The following is a 24,754-nucleotide window of genomic DNA, read 5'->3' as shown; positions in this document are numbered from 1 at the left end:
GTGAACAGGTCATGCTGCATTGCCGATGTTGATGTTAGGTGCAATAGTCAAGGGTCTATGAACAGTATTAGGGTAGAGAATGTGATAGGTTCGCATACTCCTTGGAGGGTCAGTATAAACCTGTTGGGCAGAAGGGCCTGTTTTCACACTGCAGGGATTCTAACAAAATGCAGGTTGCTGCAATGTTCCAATGAAGCACAACCCAAGCTCGAGTAACACCTCACTTTACACTTTGGTACGTTACAGTCTGTAGGAGTTCATATTCAATTCCATAAATTCACAGCCTGAACCCATTATGGCTTTTCTCCACTTTCCGTACACTCTCCCTCCTGGGCTCAATAACTTCGTGTCGTGTTTATGTTGCATTCAACAGAGAAAATCGATATCTAATATTTACACATTAATTTACACCCATTATATATCTGTGTTTCTTTCACCACAATTTTAAGCCCATTTGTCTTTCACACTGGGCCTCCAAACACTCTTTCCCACCTCTGCCAAGATACTAAAACGCTCACTTTCCAATCTTTTGCACTTCTGAAGAAGATTTACACTGGACTTGAACCATTAACATTGTTTCCCTGTCTCTGCAGATGTTGCCAGAACCCTGAGTTCCTTCAAAAATGAAAAGTTACAGAACACATCTTCAATATAGCAAAGATCATTGGATACAGGAAATCTGAAACAAAAACAAAAATTGTTGGAATAACTGGGTGCTTTGAGGAACAGTCACAGAACCCGGAAGATTAACTCTGCTTTCACTCCACAGATGCTGTCAGACCTGTCAGTGTCTTCAGTAATTTCTGTTTTTGAACAAGTTTCAAACATGTGTGTCAAAGCTGCTCACACGCCCTGACCAACATGGAGCGCCATACACCGGGCAGTGAATGATAACGCAAGGTATACAAATTCATTTGTTCTGAAACTACATAAGGCTGTCATTAACGACACAACTGAGCTCATAATCATGGTCATGGAGAGAAACAGAGCGAAACACATTCGCTTTAAAGAGATGTCATTACCGGTGGGGAAGAGATTCAGGTGAAAACATTAAATGCTTTTGAGGAATGCGACAAATTGGAGGCATGGCATTATGAAGATACCCAAACGGGACGAGAATTTTGAAAAATGGAAGCGTTCCCACATCAGGAACCGGGATAGGGCACTGTGTACAGGGGAGAGGTGTGACTGGGTGAGGCGGCAGAATTGTATTGCAGATATTGCAGCTCAAACTGGGCATTCGTGTGATTCAGCAAATCATAGCAGCTGTAGTAGCATCAGCAGCAGTAGAATTGTATTCAACCACAATATAATCTCTCAGTCTACCATTACCATAAAGCTGATCTCCGGTTCAGTGATGAGTGTGTGAACATGCCACGGTCAGAACCATGTGTATCCAAACCTGATGACAACCCATTCAAGCTACCGCACTTACTGCTTACATTAACAAACAGCAGAACTAACATCTGATAGAGAGGACACCATGATCCCAAGACTGTGACCATTTCTTACAAAAACAGCTATGAATTACTGCTGGCCTGTCTACTCTTAGTCTTATTTGACACAAAAATCCTTGTTCCGTTTGTTCGAGACGTTTCAAGAACTTCCCTCCTATTACCATTTTGTTTACATCACTGAAATACTTACTGTACCTTCCCCTGTGCGGAAAGATGTAAAACATGGGTGTAAATTATCTGTCTGCTCCTTTTAGCCAATTCTTCAGTCACACCCTCCAATTATCCTCAATATACTTTCCTACTTAGCTTCACCTGAGGTCACACACTCATCTTAGACTTTTTTTATATGTTCGGAAAAGCTCATGCTGCTTGATTTTGTATTTCTTGCCAATTTACTACATCATGTCTTTTCTCCCCTTTTCCTCGCTTTCTCGATTAATACAGTCATATAGCGCACAAACAGACCCTTTGGTCCAACTTGTCCATGCTGATCAGGTTTTCCAAACGAAACTAGTACCATCTGATTGCATTTTGTCCATATGCCTCTAAGCTTTTCCCATTCTTATGTTTGTCCTAATGAGTTTTAAATGTTGTACCTGTACTTGCACCTCCCACTCTTCCTCTGACAGCTCATTCCATACACACACACATCAGCCTCTGTGTGAAAATATTGACCCTTCGTCCATTTTAAATCTTCCCTCTTTCACCTTAAACCTGTGCCTACTATGGTTGAACTCCCCCATTCCGTGGAAAAGATCTTGGCTATTCACTCTATTCAAACCTCTAATGATTGTATAAACTTCTACAATGTTATCCCTCAACCTCCTACTCGCTGTCTGACACTAACTTCACGAACAAGCATTTAAAGATAAGCACTGCAAATTTGAGACAGTATTCAAATGACAGGTAAATAGCACTCAGCCCAAGCTTCCTACTGTGATTTGTTTTTCTCCATGTTACAGCAACTAAGGCAGCAGGAAACTCTTACGAGTACCAATAAGAGGTCAAACACCTGAATTGCTTTGTCCAAATCGTGTGATGATCTCTACAGTGAAAGCGCATCTCTGGCCTGAACCATATAAGAAGGGGAATTCTTGTACCACACGGTCAGCGTCGACCTTTATCAGAGTGTGATGAAGGCTGAGTATACATTTTGAAATTTGGATCACAGTGTGAATTCAGTGCAAAGGGGGAGAGGTGTTTTCAATAATGTTTATTCCATGAATGATACTTTCCGGAGTGAGATGTGAGTGGGATGGTGTAAAACAGCATGAATGGAGAGGCCGAGCCACACTGAGACCAGAGCAAAGTGACAGCACAAAACGCAGCTTGATGCTAGAGCAGATTAGGTAGACTTGATTAAAGAGTTTCAGGTGAAGTGGTTCGGGATCATAATGTGAGAGAATGTACTCTGTAACTTGAGAGGAAGAACCTGGAATCAGGAAGGGGAGACGAGCAGGGAAGAGGATGGTGCAGCAATGGCAGTGTTTTCTGCGGGGTAAATCAGGAAGCACAGCTGAAATTCATGCCTAACATCAGCTTATGGTCCCTGAAATAAATATTATAAATCTGGCCCTCCACTGATGCTCATCAATAGTATCCTTGAGAGCTTTTGTCAACCATGGTTCATCTGCTTATCGAGTTCTTCGTTTTAAACAGAAACAATAATTACTGAGCAGTTTGGGATATCTGCTTGAATGTCTGCTCATGTATAGTCACTGACCTTCCTCTGGGTCTATTTTCACATTTCGCTTCAGACCAGATGTGAGTCAGAAATCCTCAATTTAGATGCCTGGTTCTTTTCAATCATTCAGGGGGATCTTCTGCCTGTGGCTGAACACAAGATCAGCGGAGGCTGACTCCATTCTCCAAGTTTCTCCATCTCTGTTATTTCTGTTTGACGATGCCACATTCCTGTGAGCTGCATCTAACGTGACCTCCTTTTCCTTCAAACCAGAAATCCCCTAAACCTGGTGGACAGGGCCTTCATCTGTCACTGTCCCAGCCCCCACGGTGTTGCGCTCAATCCGTCCCCTTCATCCCAGAACAATGATAGATTCCTCCTTGTCCACACTTCCTCCTGCACTTGAATCCACATTCACATAATCATCTTATGCCATTTCCACTATCTCCAACAGGACAGTACCATCAAACACATCTTCCCCTCCCGTCCACTGTCAGTATTTCGCAGGAACCGTTCCCTCTCTGTCCTCTACGTCACCCAGAACACTTCCCCACTCTCCCATGCCACCTTCCCATGCAATTGAAGAAGCTGCAACTCTTGCTTGTTCACCTCTTGCCTCCTCACTGTCCAATGAACCAAACATACCTTCCAGGTGAAGCAGCATTTCACTTGTAAACTTTCAATCTGGTCTCCTATCATTGCTGCTCACAATGCAGTCTCTCTATATTGGCGAGACCAAACAGAGATAGCTTTGAGGAACACTCCCACTCTATCTATGGAAATAACCTTCACCATCTCATTGCTTCCCATTTCAGTAACCTACCTTGCTGTCATGCTAACATTTCTACCCTGGGCTGCTGCAATGTTCCAAGGAAGCACAACCCAAGCTCGAGTAACAACTCACTTTACACTTTCGTACGTTACATCCTGTCGGAGTTAATTTAAAATTTCACAACTTCACAGTCTGACCTCATTATAACTGTTCTGCAGTTTCCGTACATTCTCCTTCCTGGCCTCCCTTTGACCTTTTGTGGTTGTATCTTCTTTATCGTTCACTCAATAGAGAGAACCCCTTTTCCCATTCAGATTTTAATTATTAGGCTATTTCACATGATCATATCGTGCTTAACTACTGAAAGCATGTTTGACTTTTTCCACACTCTCTTTTACCCGTCCATCCATTCCCTACATCTGTCAATGGATTATAAAGCTCATTTTCCAATCCTTCTCAGTTCTGAAGAAGTGTCATACTGGACTTGAAACGCTAACTCTGTTTCTCTGTCTCTGCAGCTGATACCAGACCTGTTGAGTATCTCGAGAAATGAATAGGCTCAGAAGAAGTTATCAATTATACAAATAACTATGGATCCTGGAAATGAAAATGCAAAAATTGCTGGAGAAAATGGGAGCTTTGTCGAAAGTTCACTGGCACTGAAAAATTAACTCTGATTTCACTGCACGAGATGCTGCCACATCTGCTGAGTTTCGTCAGCAATTTCTGTTTTTTAACAAGTTCCACAGAATGTGTTAAAGCTGCTCAAACGTCTTGCCTAACACGGAACACCGTGCAATGGGAAGTGACCAATAATGCAAGGTGCACAAATTTCTTGATCTGAAACTACATAAGGCTGGCATCGCTGACACTGCAGAGCTCTTAATCATGCTCAGGGTGAGAAACAGAGGGGAACACATTCACATAAAACACAGGAGATGGCATTGGGGGAATGGAAAAGATTCAGATGCGTATGTGAAGGGGTTTGAGTAAAATAACAACTTGGAGGTGTGACACCAGGGAGAGTAGAATGAGAATAGGAAAATGGAAGTGGTACCATATCAGAAACCAGTTTAAGTCACTGAGTACATGGCTGATGGATGCATGGGTTTTGGTGTGAACTGGGGGACAGTCAGCAGAATTGAATTGAACAACTTGGAGCTCAAAGTGGGCATTAATGTGGTGCGGTAGAATCACAGCAGCATCAGAATTGTATTCAACTACAATCCGTAACATTTTCCCCAGGATAGTAACTCGGCCTACCATTACCATCAAGCTGATCTATGGTTCAGTGATGAGTGCGGGTGAACATGATAGGGTCGGAACCATGTGTACCTAAACCTGATGACAATCCATTAAAGCTACCGCACTTGACTGGTTACATTGAAAACAGCAGGACTAACATCTGATGCAGAGGGTGAAATGATCCCAAGACTAATAGATCAGATCGAAGTTATGCAGTGCTGTCACATCCAGACATAAATGTCGATGGACTATTAAACAACTCACTGGAGGAGAGGACTCCATAACTATCGCTATCCTATATCATGGGACAGCCCTGTACATCAGTGTAAAAGACATGGTTGTATTATCTGCGTCGTCCTCAGCCAGAAGTGTTGAGTTGATAATCCAACTCACACTCGCCATGCTGCCCGCAGAATCGCAGATGCCAGTCTTTAATCGATCTGATTTTCTGTATGTGATATGAAGAAACAGCTGAACACAGTAAATACGACAAAGGCAATGGGCCCTGATCCCATAACTGCAATGGGACTGAATACTTGTGCTGCACAACAAGCTATCTCCCTGGGGAAGCTGTTTCATTCCAGCTCCAACTCTGACATCACCCTGGGCAATGTGGAAATTTACTCAGCTATGTCCAATCCCATAACAAAGGAATAACTACAGTCTAACTTTTTACGACGCCCTGTGTCCCGTCGCGATAGTCACATTGGTGGGAGTTCTTTATGACAGAGCTGTCAAGCAGTACAGAAATAACCAGCTCAGTGTGGTTTCAGATAGGTCCCCATGTGGAGATGGTGCTGTTGTGGAAAAGTCACTGGATTACTAATCCAGACCAGGCTAATGTGGCAGCTTGTGGACGTTATAATTAATAAAATATCGAGATGTAAAACCTGGAGTCATTAACAACCAATGTCGATTGTAAACACCAATTTCGTTCCTAAATGTACTTTCAGGAAGTGAATCTCCCGTGCTTTCCTGGTCTGGCCTAAACGTGACTCCATAGAACATAGAACATAGAACAATACAGCACAGAACAGGCCCTTCGGCCCACGATGTTGTGCCAAACATTTGTCCTAGCTTTAGCACCCACCCATGTACCTATCCACTTGCCGCTTAAAGGTCGCCAATGATTCTGACTCTGCCACTCCCACAGGCAGTGCATTCCATGCCCCCACCACTTTCTGGGTAAAGACACACAGACATGTGAAACACTCTTCAATGGTCTCGGAAACGGCCAAGCAAGACACTCTATTGTATCAAACTGTTCCGGGGTCTTAAAGGAAAAGAACTGTACAGATCACCCGGCACCAGCCTCAGTCCTGGAACGGGCAACACTACCGTGTTGACCCTGCAGAGATTTCCTTCCGAACATCTGAGATCAGGTGGCAGGATTTACAGAGCTTTCCCACCGACTGCACAGAAATATCGGGAGTGGAGTAGGTCATTCAACACACTGAGCCTCCTCCATTCTAGTTCATGGTGAAAAGCTCCTCAATTCAGTTTTCAACACACAGTGATCATATCCTTTAGTATGTTTAAACATCGAAACATATAAAATAGGAACTACTGCATTCTCTTTGCTCCATCAATTTTGATCCTCTATTTAATAAACAGGCAATTATCCAAAAAAAGTGTGTTTATTAAACGCAATTTCGCTGCAACACAATTCGTGAATTGTGCCCCTTTCTTTATAAAGCGAGGTCCCGTTCACTGTTATGGGAGTCCGTCTCTGGCACCAGCTGAACAGTAAATCCCAGCCTCAGGATCCCTCTGTCTGCCAAATGCACCCTCAGTGTACTCAGCTAAAGCAGGAATGTAATCCGTTCTGCAAGCCTTACAACTGAGCTTGAATGTGGGATTTGTAGTCTACATTTAGAAGGTAATTAATTTCAAACCGGGAGGGGAATATCTTGGAGAGAACTGGAATTCCACATCAGCATCACGTGGTCAGTCAGTTCACCCACTTTCTGAAGAAGATCTTGGTGAAAGGCGCAGGGCTGTAGTCAGTGACTGTAGTGTTAAAGTGTGAAATTTACTCTACTTATTCATTACAATATACAGTTTAAAGATGTATGCAGCTCGGTTTGGATGGAATGGATGACGGTTGCTGAGGGAGAGACTATAAATCTTTTAATCTTTTTAATCTGTCTTCCCTGTATGTGGGAGTATTCTCGGAACACTGCACTGTTGCATATGTTTCACCCTTTTTATAAAAGGAGGCAGGAATAAAATAACAGACGGGCTGCATAAAATGTTTGGTGAAGTTTCTAGATACCTTTGTCTAATGCTGCTCCAAGTTTGAAATTCCCTGTTATCAAGTCCTTTCTTAAGCTAGTGACATCATTCAGAGTATCCAAACTGCTGCTCAGGAACAGGGAGAAACAGGAGGTAATCACTCAACTGCTCGATTCTGGGACATAGGGACAGGAGACAGTCTTCCAACTGTTCGAGATTTGGACACAGGAAAACAGGAGGTAGTCACTCAACTGCTCAATACTGTGACAAAGGAACAGGAGGCAGTCACTCAACTGCTCGCGACTGGGATACAGCGAAACATGGAGGCTAGTGAGGCCCCAGATTTCTGTTGCCCAGGAACAGGAGGCGGTGACTCACTACCCACTCGTCTGGGGCACTGGGAGAAAAGGGAAATCGGCTTGTTACTAACAGAAAAATCTGAAAAAATTGCATGAGCGAGCCATTGAATCCTGCTCCAACATTCTTCAAACCCATGACTGATCTGATTGCAATTCCCTCATTCCATTTTACAGAGATTCCCCTCTCTCCAGCCTCTGCTCCATTTGTTGGTCATGTTGCAGATCCAGATACTGTAACTACAGTCACCATGTTTCATCTAGAGTTGGGTCACCAAAGTCTCTGGTCTTCCTGAATTTCCACAGCAGTTTAAAACATAGAGTCCCGGAAACTATCCCCAGCACTTCCACGAATATACAAAAATTAGAGTTAAGTCAAATGTCAGTGAAATGCAAGTGAGAAGCCTGGAAAAAATCACTAACAGTTGTGGGGATTCCTCATGTTACTGAGCACATGAGCAGCAGAGAATGATAAACACAGGCGTTCAATGATAGGCACAGAGCAAGTTACAAAGATGTGCCTCAAAACCGCTAAAACCCCACTCTCCAACATGGAGCACAGGGCAGGACACTGGGACACACACAGAGACAACACATGCACACAGACCCACACGGACACACAGACACATTAGCATCTTTAGGATATAACTAGATAAGTTATGCTTAATGATGGGATCAAGGCTTGTTGTGAGAAGGCAGGAGAATTGGCTTGGAAAGCATGTCAGCTATGATCAATAACTCAGTAGACTATATGGGCCAATGGGCTTTTATTTTACTCTAATTATTTATGGTCTACGGTACATGCATTTGTCTGTGTTTGTGCGCATACTTGTATGTGCATGTGTCTGTGTGGGTGACTGTGTTTTTCTGTGTTTGAGTGTGCATGTCTGTGTGTGTGTCTGAGTGTGCTTGTCTGTGTATGTATCTCTGTGTGTGTCTGTATATATTTGTGCTCCTCTGTATTTTCAGAAATGGAAATGTCAATGTACATTTTGTAAAAATTTCTATTCTGATTCACATTCACCTTGCCATCATAGTTTGAGGAACTTTGTTTTCGTCATGAATTTGTTGTTTTAACAAATGAAGGAAATCAACCTGACCTCTTCTGAGGATGACCCTGATCCAATGTGAGACCGATAACATTGGCCATATCATCAAAATGGTTACACTGATAATTTGCTGTGACCAATGGAGCAGTGGCAGTTGAAAATAAAACAGTTACCCAACAACCCAAGGAACTCTGGACCAGTGAGCCTGACATCAGTGGTGGGTGAGTTGTTGAAGGGGATTCTGAGGGATCGCCAATTGCATGCATTTTCAAAGGCAAGGATTGATTGGGGATAGACAGCATGGCTTTTTGCATGAGAAATCGCGTTGTACGAATTTGACTGAGTTTTTTAAAGAGCTGACAAAGTAGATTGATGAATGCAGTGTTGTAGATGTTTTCCATACAGGTTGGAACAAGTTGTTTGACAAGATTCTGCATATTCGGCAAGTTAGTAAGATTAGGTCACATGAGAACCAGCGCACACAAGCCAATTGAATACAAAATTAGATTGAAGGGAGGAGACAGAGGTTGGTAGAGGATTGTTTTTCAGACTGGAGGCCTGTTTTAAGGTACGAGGGGAAATAATTTAGAGGGAGCTTGGATACAATGCTTTCATACAGAGGGAGGTTTCAATATGGAATTATCTCCCAGAGGATGTGGTGGAGACTGGCATCTTGATGGGTATCTGAACAAGGAGGTTTAGATGAATATGAGACAAATACTCTCAAATCAGACTCGATCATAATGGGACATCTGGTCAGCACTTACACATTATATGCTTTATGACTCTATAAGAGGGATGAGCAGAAATTCTAAACAGGCATTTCAAGTGGGAATTCTCTTCCCCACAAGTTTGAGATGTCTCTTTGTTTATATTTAGTCAATGCTGAGTTAGTTAAATATTGGACAGAGAAGTGATTCTTGGATAATAGCACACAGACAGGAAAGTGGAGCTGAGACCACAACTTGATCAGCCACAATCTCAGTCCCTGGTAGAGAAGGCTCAAAGTGTCCAATGACCCTCTCCTGCTCCTCAGTTTCTGTTTCTGCCGTGTTTCTGTGTTCCATTCAGCCCATCAAGCCTGCTAGACAGGAGCAATTAGAGGCTATTTACTCCTTTCTCAGAAACAGAGGAGACCATTCAGCCCCTCAAAACTATCAAACCGAGTTTGGTCTGGTTTTAAAATGTAGTAGGAAAACCCAGGCAGGGCTATGAAAAAGGGTCCTCATCACTCCTAACTGAGCTTCCCCTTTCTGCAACCTGTGTTTCGTTTGTTGGTCAAGTTGTAGATCCAGTTTCACTGTGAATACAGCCCCCATTCCTCATCCATAGATGTTCCAGACCAATATCAGACCTTCCAGGAAAATAACAGCCTCTACTTTCCAATAATAGAACGTGAGAAGGCGACAAACAGGGATATGTCATTCATCCACGGGCCACCCACCCCCCTCGCCCACAAGCACAAGCACAAGCAGATCTTCTCCCAAAATAAGATCATAAGGTCTGATATCCTCTTTCGTGTCCAATTCGTGTCTGAGCCCTCAACTCTGACTGGTCGAAAAGCACTCCCTGCCCTCACACTGTGACCTATAGATATGAGCAAAATACGTGAACACAAAGGCTCAGGGAAGAGTGACCAGCCCTGACATCAAGGCATCATTTAACTAAGGACGGTCTCAAGGAACCTGAGCAGGATTGCACTTAATGGGAATGAGTTGCAAACTTCCCTGGTTAGAGTGATTGAAAGCATAACGCACAATGATTGTGGTTTGGGTACAAAAATCCATGCAGTCCTAGACAAATCTGCAAACGTTCCTCAAGGTAGCTTCCTCAGCACAAACATCTTCAGCTGCTTTATAACGTTCTTGCCCCCACCATAAGATTAGAAGTGGGGGTGTTCACAGAAGATCACAGGAAAAAAATGTTCCCCTTCAGCTCCTGAACTAGTCTGTGTCCATGTGCAGCAAGACCTGGACAACATTTAGGCGTGTGTTGTTGGAAGTATCGGTAACATTCATGCAACAGTACTGCTGGACACTGCACATTTCCACAGATAAAATGAGGAGATTATTCATCTCCTCACGCTAGCTTCACAGGAATATGAGAAAGTCATTCAACTCAATGAAATTATTGGAGAAGTGTAGAGATAGCCTACTTAGTGCCTCCGACCAATTATACAGGAAGTGAAGGAGTCACGTGTTATGGACGACAGCAGAGCTCCTCAAAAATATTTGAACGTGTTGGCCTCGACTCTATTAATAATTAAGTGTTCTGATACATGTACTTGGCAAAAAGGAAAGATCAGAAGCAGGTTCTCACATGCAGTTCTCCAATCGAGGAGGGAAAACAAATCAAGTGAAAATTTTGAGAAAGTTGCAGCCAGGAGACTTCCACTGAAGCGTCCAACTCCGTGGAGACCTCAATAGTTCCTGGTGTTACTGAGAAACCAAAACCCTTCCTGTAATGTGGCTGCCTGAAATGCACACAGTATTCTATCTATGGCCTAACCAATGGCATGTTTAACTCATATTTTGTCGCCTCGATGAATAAACACTATGCCTATAGTCCAGTGTGATTTCTTAACTGGCTATTATACTGTCCAGTCACGTTCACGGATGTGTGAAGAAACACCCTCTGACGTCCCTAGTGTTCTGCTATTCATTGAATTCTTTCCTGCCTGGTTACTTCTTACAAAGTGCATCACCTCATATTTATCAGGGTTCTATTCCATCTGCCATTGATCTGACCATCTGACCATTCTATCTGTGTCTTCATGTAACATAAGGCCTTCCTCCTCACTGCCAACCACCCCGTCCACTTTCACATTTACGTCATTTATAAATACCACAAATTATTTAATACACTGCACTGCTCGCTGTTTTACACCACCAGACACTGGTCTATCTCTACCACCTTTCCAGTAACTTGGGACCACATAGCTGTTCTCCTGTCCTCTAGCACCTCCCTTGTGTGGTCAGATTCGACTAAAACATTGAGGTCAGGACATTTCCTCTCCTGTCTCCAACAGCATCCTGCGATACAACTCATCTGGACTTTACATTATCCAAAACCATCAATCCAAACTTGCATCTTTTTCAAACTGTTCGAGAGTTTTCCAGTCCATCTTCTTGAATTCTGTACCTCCATCTTCCTTATCCCAACTAAAACAGATGTGAAGCTCTCGTGTTACAGTCTATTAATGTCCCCCAGTTTCACATACGGATTACCCCCTTGGTTTCGAAATGGATCCGAATTTTACCCTGGTTATTCAGCAATGGAAGATATCTGACCCATGCTGGAATTGATCTCAGCCAAGCTGCAGAAGCATGACCAGGAGATCCAGCATCTCGGGCCACATGTCGTGGAGGTGGAAGAGTGGAATGCGGCTTTGGAAACCATGGCGGAATCCTCAGCTGTTCGGGTCCAAGCCCTAGAATGGCAGGTACAGGCCTTAGTACAGAAGGTCGAGGACCTCGAAAATTGGAGCTGTCAGAAGAACATGAACTTGGTCAGGCTACCGGAACGGAAACAAGAAAGCCAGCTCGTCAGCTTCTTCGAACAATGGCTCACGCAAGTTTTGAAACTGGAAGTCAGGGTAGACTGGGTGAGCGTCGAGCGGGCCCACCGGGTCGCAGTGTGCAGGCCCGGATCGGACCAGTATCCCTGTCCGGTCCTTCTGCAACTCCAGCACGATAGAGAACAACAGGTGCTCGAAGCTTCTTGAGCCGTGGGGCACGTCGTATAATTAAGGGGAGAATTTAACTGACGTATGGACCCCGAGGTGGATAGGATGTCGAGGGGTATGGGAGGTTTATCCCCACCACCCAGGCAGCTGGTGGACCTGAACAGGTAGCTGGGTTGGTGGATGTGTGAGATGTGTTCACCCTGAAGATAGGAACTTCACCTTTTTTTCTAACCCACATAAATGATTCACGAGGATTGACATGTTGTTTGCCTCATTGGTGTTTTTAAATTCGATGCTGTCCTTTAGAATTGGGAACCATTTCTGATCATGTGGCAGTGTACATGGAGGTCAAGGATGGTGGCGATGGGACAGGCTCACGGCACTGGCACGGGGATCCTTTCCTCCTGAAAGATAGCAAATTCACTGAGTATTTTGGGGGGAATTTAATTTGTTTTGCAACATGAACTTGTGTACGGCCAGTAATCCGACGGTGCTCTGGGAGACTGCCAAAGCCTATAAAAGGGATTTGATTATTTCTTACTCGGTGACTCAGAAGCGGTAGGAGGGAGAACAGCATCGTATGCTTGAGTCTCGGCTGAAGAAAGCTGAGACACCATATTTTGTCAGACCGTCTGTAACTTAATCGCAGCAGATTACAGCCCTCCGGACTGCTCTGAATGCTGCACTCGCCCAGAGAGCAAAGAGAGAGATTTCCTTTGCGAAACAGTAGGTATTTCTGCATGGTGATAACCAGGTAGATATTAGGCATACTTGGCCAGAAAGAAGATTGCTGTTATTATCACCCGCGATCCCAAAAAGATTAATGCAGCGTTCAGGAAGCTCTACTCTGGGTTGTTTATGTCAGCGGGCTGGGAGGACAGATTGGCGACGATGGAGTCCTTTATTAAGACCTTGGACCTCCCAGGTGTAAGTTCAGAGCATGCGTCTCTTTAGAATGCCCCTCTCATAATCAGAGAGATACAGGAGACAATGAGGCAGCTCCAGAGTGGTAAAGTCCCCGGCCCAGATGGACTTTCAGAGTGAGATTTAGAAGGAGTTCATTGACATGCTGGCTGGGCCAGTGTTGGATATGTACAATTATTCGTACAGTCAGGACTGCCTCCCATCCTCTTTGAGAGAAGGAAATATTCATCTTATTCTCAAGAGAGGGAAAGACCCAGAGGATTGCACTTTGTATGTGCCTATTCATTATTAAACGTGGACTTCAAAATGTTGTCGAAAATGCTGGCTTTGAAGGTCCATTGTGAAAATGGACCATTTTAATTAGAAGCCATAGGTCCTCTGATAATATTAGAAGAGTGCTAAATATGGTTCCAGTCTGCCAGCAAGGTTCGATTCCAGGTTCAGTAGTCTCCCTGGATGCAGAGAAAGCACTTCACCGGATGGAGTAGATGTGCATCTTTTATGTACTTGAATGGTTTGGTCTTGGAGGGGTCTTCGCCAGGTGGGTGGCAGTGTTATATAGTGATCTGAAAGCAGCGGATTTCCCTCATGGTATAAGATCTGACAATTTTAGTATTGACAGTGGCAGCCGACGACGTTGCCCCCTTTCACTGTTATCATTTACATTAATGATTGAGGCGGGGTGACGCCAATATCACTGGCAAGGAGTTAGGACCGGGAAGGAATAAGATCAAATGGCGTTCCTCTCTTTCTAACCAACCCAATGATATCTGTGTCCTGTTAAATACGAATGATTAATTTATTTGGATCTTTCTCAGGGTATAAAATCAATTTTATGAAATCGGAGGCCATCCCTGTTGGGGGTCTTATTGGAGTACCCGACCTTGGGGTGGAATCTGATTCCCTTCCAGATGGTCACAAGGAGGTTTAGGTGTTTTTATCATCCAAGCCTTCGATTAATTATATAAAGCTAACTTCGTGCAGTTGCTAGAGAACATAAGACAGAATCATCCAATATCGTGTTTGGGTTAGCTCTGGTTAAAATGAATGTCCTTCCTTGCTTATGATACCCCATGCCAATTCTCCCTTTGACGCTGCCTCGGCAGGCGCTACGGAGGAATAACAGTTGACTTTGATCTGTCATCTGGCGTCACAGAAGGCCTCCTGTTAACCTGGACAAATTGCAGCTTCCACAGTGAATGGGGGCGTGTAGATTTTCCATAGGTTAAGAAATACCAACCAAGTTCCTTGCTTTCCGATGTGGCTGATTGGACTTGTCAGGACCCATGGTCACTTTGGCTGGACATAGAGGCCTTCTAGGCAAATTGTCCCCTCATTAATCTGTTGTTCATGGACAAGATGAGGACTGTTATGGAGAATTGCAGAAACCGATTGTCCCTAACACAGTGAAAGCATGGAGAATGGTGGGACAATACTGGATTAGTGGTGCTGGAAGAGCACAGCACTTCAGGCAGCATCCAACGAGCAGCGAAATCGACGTTTCGGGCAAAAGCCCTTCATCAGGAAGTTGAGGGCACTTTACAAAACAAAAACTTTGGCTTTCACTCGCATTGTAGGATTGGTAGGATTCCAGCGGGATTTATGGATTCTGGCTTTAGGCTCTGGGAGTCCAGATGAGTTTCCTGTTTGGGAGAATTTTGTGACAGGGAGGTCATGATAAATTTTGAGCAGCTGAGCCAGGAATATGAGTTATCTGGGAGGGACCTCTTTTTTTTACTTTCAGTTTCAGGACTTGATACAGAAAAAAGTCTATATTAACAGTTCATCTCTGTAAGTCAGATATGGAGACGAGAGTGCTTCAGAGTACGGGCACTCTCTCGTTCAGAGTCTGCTGTCATTTATTAGGAAGTAGTGTCTCAAAGGACATTGACCCTGTTACAACAGCACAGGAAGAGGCTATTCAGACCCTGGAGCCTGATATACAGTTATGGGAGGAGGCCAGTCAGCTCATCGAGTCGATAACACTGGGCCCAGAGTAGGCCATGCACACCAGTATCCTGTTATGCAGCAATAGGATCAGTCTATTCAGCCTCCTCAAGTCTGTAACATAGGAACTGGAAGAGGGACTGGAGATTGTTGCATTGGGATACCAGGAGGATATTGAATCCCATCGAGTCTGTTGCACAGGAATTGGAGAAGGATGCAACCTATAAGATTTCTTATGGGACAGGAGAAAGAAGTTCACCTCACGTGTCTCGTGTATGGGAACAGAAGAAGGCCAATGACTCCCTCAGTCCTATATCAGTGATGCAGGAGAGACCGTTCAGTATCTCCAGCCTGTGATGGAGGAATATGAGAAGGTACTTTCAGCCCCTCAAACTGTGACACAGCAACAGGAAGGTTGCATACGCCCTCATGACTCTTACGCATCAACAGGAGGAGGACAGGCAGACAATCGAGATGGTGATGTAGAACACCAGAAAGACATCAGCCCACCGACTTTGTGCAGAAGGAATAGAATGAGTCCATTCAGCGACTCAGACCTCTTACAGAGCAATCAGAGCAGGTCATTTCACGCCATGTGCCAATTACACAGGATTGGAGCAAACGAAGAGATTATAGAGCAGTAAGAATTTAGAATTATCACCTTCACGATGGAATATAGTAGTGAGAAAACTGTTCAAATTTAAGAAATATTGGTAAAGTCCATTATTCAGGAATTAATGATAAGAAATTTGCAAAGTCAAACCACAATCCATCAGAAGCAACATGAATTCGATCATGGGGATCCGAGAGATGAAATATTTGGACTTCCAGAAGGCATTGAATAGCTCTGCACAAATGATTAATCTGCAGAATAAGATCGTTTATGGGTAAAAAGTAATTTATCAACTTGGTACAGGCTTAGTGAAGCTACAAAATGCAAGATACAAAATGCAAAATACAAACTACAAGATGGAAAAATATGGGTAATTTTCTGTTGACAAAATTCAACTTTTAGGAAACTATATGTCTTGGTCCCCATGCCCCAATTACTTACAATCTATAGTCTTAAGTAGTTGAGAGGATAGAACATGTAATAACCAATTAACAGATGACACTAACTCAGGTGAGAAATTGCAATGAAGATGTAAGAAGTTAGAAAATGTATATGGATAGGTTGGGGCAACATTTGACAGAAGAAACTGAACAACGAAAAGTATGAGTTTATTCGTTTGGATTAGTGTAGCAGAAAGGCAAATTATTATCCAAATGGAGAGAGACATCAGAATGATTAGGTGCAGAGGGATCTGGCTGTCCGCGTCCATACTAAAGAATACTCCGATGTAGGTACAGCAGATAATGAGAAAGGCAAGTGCAACTTTGGCATTTATTTCTAAAACAATTGATTATAAAGGGAGGGAGGTGTGAGATCACAACTGAGTACTGTGTGCAGTCTTGGTGTCCTGACTGTAGGAGGGATGTATTTGCCATGGAGGCAGTTCAGAAGTGGTTTACTCGATTTACTCCAGAGATGTGGAGTTTATCCTCTGAAGAGAGATTGAGCAGTTCATGACAATACTGCCTGGAGTATAGAAAAATGAGAGGAGATGTCGGAGGTCTGGACGATGTTAAAGGTGATTGACAATGTAGATGTGAAGTGGATATTTCCTCATGTGGGACAATCTCGAACGATCCGAAAACCATAGTTTTATGATGAGGTGGGGGAGAAATGAAACAGGGGTGAGGAGAACATACTTCTGTCACAGGGTTGGGATTCAGTGTAATTCATTGCCCCAGAGTGCATTAGGTGGTGGGATATTGAGTAAGTGAAGGAATATGGAGAGCGGACAGGAACGTGGAACTGAGGCCGCAATGACATCAGCTATGATTGTATTCAATGTCGGAAGAGGCCTGAGGGGTTGGATTGCCGAACTGATGCTCCTCGTTCTTATTCAGCGCTTTGAATGTGTTAAATGGGGGAGGACTGGTTATCAGTCAGGAAGCAGGCACTCCGGATAAATCAGCCTTAGTCAGTTTGACAGTACGTCACCAGTGAAGTCACACAGTGACCAGTGCTAGGTCCACAGCTCTTTACAATCTGTATCAATGATCAGGAGGAGTGGAACAAATGTACTGCAACTAAATTTGCCATTTAAACTAAGATAAACAGGAAACTAAATTATCAAAGGGAAGGTGGAGAGTCTGTAATTGGATATGGACAGGTGAGGTCAATGGATAAAAGTTTAGCTAATGGGATTAAAGATAATATATAGTCTGTCATTTTCTTTAGGAAGAATGACAGATAGCATATTACTGAAACGGAAAAATACCACAGGACTTAGTGATGCAGTGTGTACTGGAGGGTCCATTCTGACCCTATCAGACACGGGAAGTGTTGCTCCATCTTCCTGATGTTCCCAGGGACCCCATTGCTCTCAACCACCATATATATCCTCCGTCTCCAAATGATGTTGACGTCGGCATACTGGGAGATGATGGATCTGTCACCCACTCCTGCCTGGAAAGTTCGGGATCATAGAAACTGAGTGAAACAGTGACCCTAACAGACACTGGCAGCACCATCATCCCCCTTGTGTGAAGATGCTCATTGTGTTGAAGGAGGTGACACCCCGCTCTGTGACCAGCTCCTTGTTCAATCAGAGTCCCCTCACACTCTGCTCCTGAGTTAAATGTAACTTGGGAAGCTGTTCCTGGAAAACCCGGTGTGGATACAGCAGATCCCTTTCCCCAAGCACACTCACTCCATGGTTTCAGATCTTCCTCTCTGTGCAGCCTCTGCTCCATTTGTTGTTCATCTTACAGACACAGGTGTTGTAACTACAGTCCCGATGGTCCATCCAGAGTTGGGTCACCAAATCCTCATGTCTCCCTGAATGTCTGAGGCGGGTCACAGCACAACCTCTAGCAAACCATCCACTAACCTCCACTAACTTTTCTATAACAGGAGTCAGTCAGAAGCCCCTCAGCTACAAGTTAGATGCCTGCTCTTTTACAATAATACTCGAGAGGTTTACTCGTGTTACTGACTACACAATCAACTGAGAGGGATAAGCACAGGTGTTCAGTGGACACGCACAGAGCAAGGTTCAAAGACATGTCTAAAGCTGCTGGAACCGCTGTCCAACATGGGGCACCACATGGGGCACACCGGGAAGTGAGCAGCAGCCCAGCACACACACACCCCTGTCCAATGATCACCACATGGGGCACACCGGGAAGTGAACAGCAGCAAAACACACACCCCCCTGCCCATGGAGCAGTACATCAGACACACCGGGAAGTGAGCAACAGTCAAACACACACACCCCTGTCCATGGAGTACCACATGGGGCACACCAGGAAGTGAACAGCCCAGCACACACCTCCCCGTCTATGGAGTACGACATGGGACACACCCGGAAGTGAACAACAGCCCAGCACACACAGCCCTGTCTATGGAGCACCACATGGAACACACCGGGAAGCGAACAGCAGTCTGACACACAACATTTCATTGTTTCTGACCTTCACAATGCCAGGTCTCGATACACTAGGGATCCAAATGGGACCCACAGCCGGGACGTACAGGAGACCACGAGCCATACGTTTTGTACATTGTTTCTGAGCTTCATAATGATTTCCCCGGGATTCCAGAGATATGAGCACCAACGGCCAGGTTAAGGTACAGAAGGACGGATATTCATGTTATAATTGGATGATTACTTGATTGACAAGTTCAGTCATCGTGGTTCTTCTCAGACAAATGAGATAAACTGGATGAGTGGTACTTTCTTAGTTCCAATAACAAAAATAAGAATATAAAGTAAATGTGCTGACAAATCAGCTGAAATCCACATCACAGAATCAGACACCATAATCCAGATGATATATCTGTGCAGCATGTAGTAGTGTTCAGACCAGGCTAGTGTACTGCTCAATACAACCCAGCAATCTGTGCAGACCACACCAGTCCATGAACTACCTCTCCAGCACTGGGAGCTATGCAGTGAACAGCAGTGAATTGTTATGTAATCCAGGAGCATTTACCCTCCCAGCATGTAGTGCAGTGTACGCCACCCCAGGGCATGGATCTGTAAACCAGGAGCTTTTACCCTCCCAGCATGTAGAGCAGTGTACGCCACCCCAGGGCATGGATCTATAAACCAGGAGCAGTTACCCTCCCAGCATGTAGAGCTGTGTAAACTGCCCCAGTGCATTGTTCAGTAACACTGTGTTAGATCACTGCCCAGCGTGGGGAAACCTGCAGCCCATGCTGGAAGTGACAGGATGTGCAGCTCCAATCCATTTGCAGCTCCATATCTCCATTGTATCAATGGATGCAGAATATCTCAAGAGGAAGGAGGAAAATGACTTAGGGTTAATTAGGCTAGGATCAGACAAGGCTCTAGAGGGTTACAAGGTAGTCAGGAAGGAAGTGAAGAATAATCTCAGGAGAGCGAGAAGCGGGCATGAAAAAGACTTGGTGAGTAAGAATAAGGTAAAACTTAAGATGCTCTATACTTTTGTGAGGAACAAGATGATGGCTTTAGTGAGGGTAGGGCTCATCAGGATAGTGGAGGGAACTTGCGCCAGGAGTCGGAGGAGATAGGGGAACATAGAACATTACAGTGCAGTACAGGCCTTTCGGCCCTCGATGTTGCGCCGACCTGTTATACCAATCTGAAGCCTATCTAACTTACACTATTCCATGTACGTCCATATGCTTGTCCAATGACGACTTAAATTTACTTAAGGTTGGCGAATCTACTACTGTTGCAGGCAAAGCATTCCAAAGCTGTCTCTTTAAGTCTTTCCTGGCTACTTTGTAACCCTCAAGTGCCCTAACTGAGCCTTCACATCCCATCCTAACATAAGTCACTGTTTTCCTCTTGACCAGAGATTCCACTCCATTCCTTTACCACCGCTCCCGCACTCTACAGCTTCCTCCCTGCCTGACAGGTACATACATATCAAGGACACACAGTAGCTTTTCCTTGAATAAGTTCCACGTTTCTAATGTGCCCATCCCCTGCAGTTTCCTTCCCCATCATATGCTTCCTAAATCGTGCCTACTGGCACCGTAATTGCCTTTCCCCCAGCTGTAACTCTTACCCAGTGGTATACACCTATCCCTTTCTATCACTAAAGTAAACGTAACAGAATTGTGATTGCTATCACCAAAGTGCTCACCTACTTCCAAGTCTAACACGTGACCAGGCTCATTACCCAGTATCAAAACTAATTTGGCTTCATCCCTTGCTGGCCTATCTACGAACTGTCTACACCATAATCAAGATGGTATATCTGTGCAGCATGTAATAGCGTTCAGACCAGACTAGTGTACTGCACAATGCATCGTTGCTGGCCTATCTATATCAGTAAGCCCTCCTGCACACACTGAACAAAATCTGACCCCTCTATAGTACTCGTACTATAGTGTTCCCGTTTAATATATCAAAAGTTGAAGTTCCCCATTACATCTACCCTGTCTCTGTTACTCCTATCGAGAATCATCTTTGCTATTCTTTCCTCTACATCTCTGGAACTATTCAGAGGCCTGTAGAAAACTCCCAATGGAGTGACCTCTCCTTTTCTGTTTCTAACTTCAGCTCATACCACCTCAGTTGACGAGTCCTCAAACATCCTTTCTGCAACTGCAATACTGTCCTTGACCAACAATGTAACACCTCCCCCTCTTTTACCATCTTCTCTGTTCTTACTGAAACATCTAAATCCTGGAACCTGCAACAACTATTCCTGTACCTGCTCTAACCATGTCTCCAAAACGGCCACAACATTGAAGTCCCAGGTACCAACCCATGCTGCAAGTTCACCCACCTTATTCCGGGTGTCCTTGGCGTTGAAGTGGACACACTTCAAACTAACCTCTTGCTTGCCGGTGCCATCTTGCGTCCCTGAAACTTGATTTTGAACCTCCCTACTCTCAACCCTTTCTATACTCTAACAACAATTTTGGTTCTCATCCCGCTGCTGGGTTAGTTTAAACCCACCCCATTAGCCTTAGCGAATTCCACCCCCTACCCCACCCCCCCCCCAGGATATTGGTACCTCTCTGGTTCAGATGAAGCCCATCCTGCTTGTAGAGGTCTCACCTACCCCAGAAAGAGTCCCAATTATCCAACTATCCAAAACCCTCCCTCCTGGAACATCCCTGTAGCCACGTATTCACCTTCTCTCTCTCCCTATTCCTTGCCTCACTAGAACGTGGCACAGGCAAGAAACCAGAGCCAACAACTCTGTTCATCCTAGCTCTAAGCTTCCATTCTAGCTCCCTGAAATTCTGCCTTAAATCCCCATCTCTCTTCCTACCTATGTCGTTGGTGCCTCTGTGGACCATGACTTGGGGCTGCGTCCCCTCCCCCTTAAGGATCCCATAAACAGGATCAGACACATCACGAACTCTGGTACCTGGGAGGCAACACACCAACCGTGAGTCTCTCTCATCCCCACAGACCCTCCTATCTGTCCCCCTAATTATGGAGTCCCCAATGACTACTATTCTGCTCCTCTTCCCCTTTCTCTTCTGAACAGCAGGGACAGACGCTGTACCAGAGCCCTCTACCCCACTGCTTTCCCCTGGTAAGTCCCCCCCCCATAGTATCCAAAACGGTATATTTATTGTTGAGGTGAATGGCCACCGGGGATCCCTGCACTGCCTGCCGGTTCCCTTTCCGTCCCATGACTGCAACCCTTTTTCTTGTACATTAGGAGTGATTACCTCCCTGTAACTCCTCTCAATAACCCCCTCTGTTTCCCGAATGATCCGAAGTTCTCGCAGCTCCAGCTCCAGTTCCCTAACGCGGTTTTCAAGGAGCTTGAGTCAGGCGCACTTACAGCAGATGTAGTCAGCAGGGACACTGCTGGTGACCCTCACCTCCCACATTGTACAGGAGGAACATTCAACTGCCCTAACCTCCATTCCGACTGGTCTAAATTCACAAAGAGACTGTTGAAAAAAAATAAGGAATAAAAAAACTCGTTAACTTTCCAAGCTGTGGCACAGGTACTTTGTTTTTGGTTAGAGGAGGAGGATGGGTGCTTTAACAGATTATAATGTAAGGTAAGCTTTTCTGGGTGTTTGGTTTAATTCACAAGCGGGTTCATTGCTGTGTCGTAACAGCACACTTGGAACATTGTATTCAGTTCTGGTCGCCTTGTTTTAGGAAAGATGTAGAAGCTATAGTGAGGGTGCAGAGGAATCCCTAGGGATCAACAGAAATATTGGCACACACCACACGATCGAGTGAAATATTGAGGAAGTCACCACGTGAAAAATAAATACTGGCAGATTCTGCATTTCTGTATAAAGTTCAGTGTGTCAGTGTTTGTGGTGTGTCTGTACTGATGCCTGTATATCTGTGTGTGCACGTGCATCAGTGTATTGGCATTTCTCTCTGTGTGCTTTAGTATCTGTGTGACTGCACCAGTCTCTATGTGTGCCTGTGTATCTATATGCATATCTGTGTGTATCTGCGTGTCTATGTACGTATCCGTGTGCACAGCGGATCTGCCAGCCTCTGTGGTGTTTAAAGTGATGCAATGCCCGCCTCTGCTGGCCTTCACACTCTACTGCATTGATGGCAGTGGAGGGAGAAAACCATAAGGGATTCAGTCTAGGAGGTGGGGAGAGGGAGGTAGATCATAGAACCATCCAAACTGACAGCAACATCACACACGCACACTTCGGTATAGGAAGGATCATAATTGTACTGAGGACACTCAAAGTCCTGAAACTGGCCCAGTGGTGGTGGTAATATATCTAGGTATCAGACAAACTCTTCTGTGCATCCAGAGGTATTTGCAAAACAAAACAGCCGTGCAATGTGAGATATTCACAGTATTTAATGTCCTCTGATAGAAAAAAAAAGTGACACTTGTGCAGTGGCATGGAGAGACCAGCAGAGGGTGGCATTGTATGATTATAATCTTAACAGGGATAGACTTAGAGGTGAAGGAGAGGAGTAAGGGTTTATCTCAATTTCAATGGATTTACCCCCAAAATCACGGAGCCATTGTTTCACAGAGATTTACACAAACATACATAGACACATTAAACACACAACACACATACATACCGATATGGACACTTACACACAAACACATGCACACACCTGCACACACAGTGGTTTCTTTAAGATATAGATAAGTATGTTTTTCATGAATAAGGGAATCAATGGTCAGTTGGTGAAGGCAGGAGAATGTGCCTGAGAAACATTTTAGCTGTGACCAAACGGGAGCACAGCAGATCCAAGGGGCTAAATGGCCTAATTCTGTTCCAATTTCCTATTTTGTGAAGGGATTCATTTTGGAAGTCGAAGTTGAATGCAGATTACTTGGTAAAATGTAGGATTCATAGCAGTGTGGAGGAACAAACGGATCTTGGGGTCCATGTCTGCAGGTCTCTAATTTGCCACCTAAGTTGATAGAGCTGTTGAGAAGGCATATGGTGTGTTGGTTTTCATTTCAGGGGGACTGAGTTGAAGAGTCGCAAGATTATGCTGCAGGTCTATAAAGCTCTGTTGAGACCATATTTGAAATGTTCTGGTTGTCTCATTATAGAAAGGATATGGAAGCTTTAGAACGGGAGCAGAGGAGATTTACCAGAATGCTGCCTGGACTAGAGGGCTTGTCTTATAAAGAAAGGTTGAGGGAGCGATGGCTTTTCTCACTGGAGTAAAGAAGGATGAGAGGTAACTTGATAGAGCTGAACAAGATGGTGAGAGTTACAGACAGAGTAAATAGTCAGATTCTTCTTCAGAGGGTGGAAATGGTTGTCACGAGATGAGCATAATTTTAAGGTGTTTGGAGAAAGGTTTTGGAAGATGTCAAAGGCAGTGAGACACTAGCCCCCCTCCCCCTCCCCACAAACCGGGTCCCTGGTACTGTGAGACAGCCGTGCTAACCACTGAGACATCATGCCCCTCTCCCCCTCCCCCAAAACTGGGTCCCTGGTACTGTGAGACAGCCGTGCTCACCACTGAGACACCATGCCCCCTCCCCTCCCCCAAACCGGGTCCCTGGTACTTTGAGACAGCTGTGTTAACCACTGAGACGCCAAGTCCCAATTCGCGACCCCCATCCCTCCAACCGGATCCGTGGTACTGTGAGACAGCGGTACTAAACACTGAGACATTATGCCCCCCCTCCCTCCCCCCAAACCGGGTCCCTGGTACTGAGAGACAGCCGTGCTAACCACTAAAACACCATGCACCCTCCTCTCCCCCATTCCCCAATCCATGTGTCTGGTACTGTGAAACAACCATGCTAACCACTGAGACACCATTCCGCCGTCCCCGCCCCCTCCCCCAAAACGGAGTCACTGTGTTCTGTATTACTGGGGAAAATGTAAATAAAAGTGATGAGCTTAGAGCTATGATGTTGT

The sequence above is a fragment of the Chiloscyllium punctatum genome, chromosome 30 (assembly GCF_047496795.1).
Source record: "Chiloscyllium punctatum isolate Juve2018m chromosome 30, sChiPun1.3, whole genome shotgun sequence".
In the NCBI taxonomy this organism is placed as follows: domain Eukaryota; kingdom Metazoa; phylum Chordata; class Chondrichthyes; order Orectolobiformes; family Hemiscylliidae; genus Chiloscyllium; species Chiloscyllium punctatum.
This window is presented reverse-complemented; position numbering follows the sequence as displayed.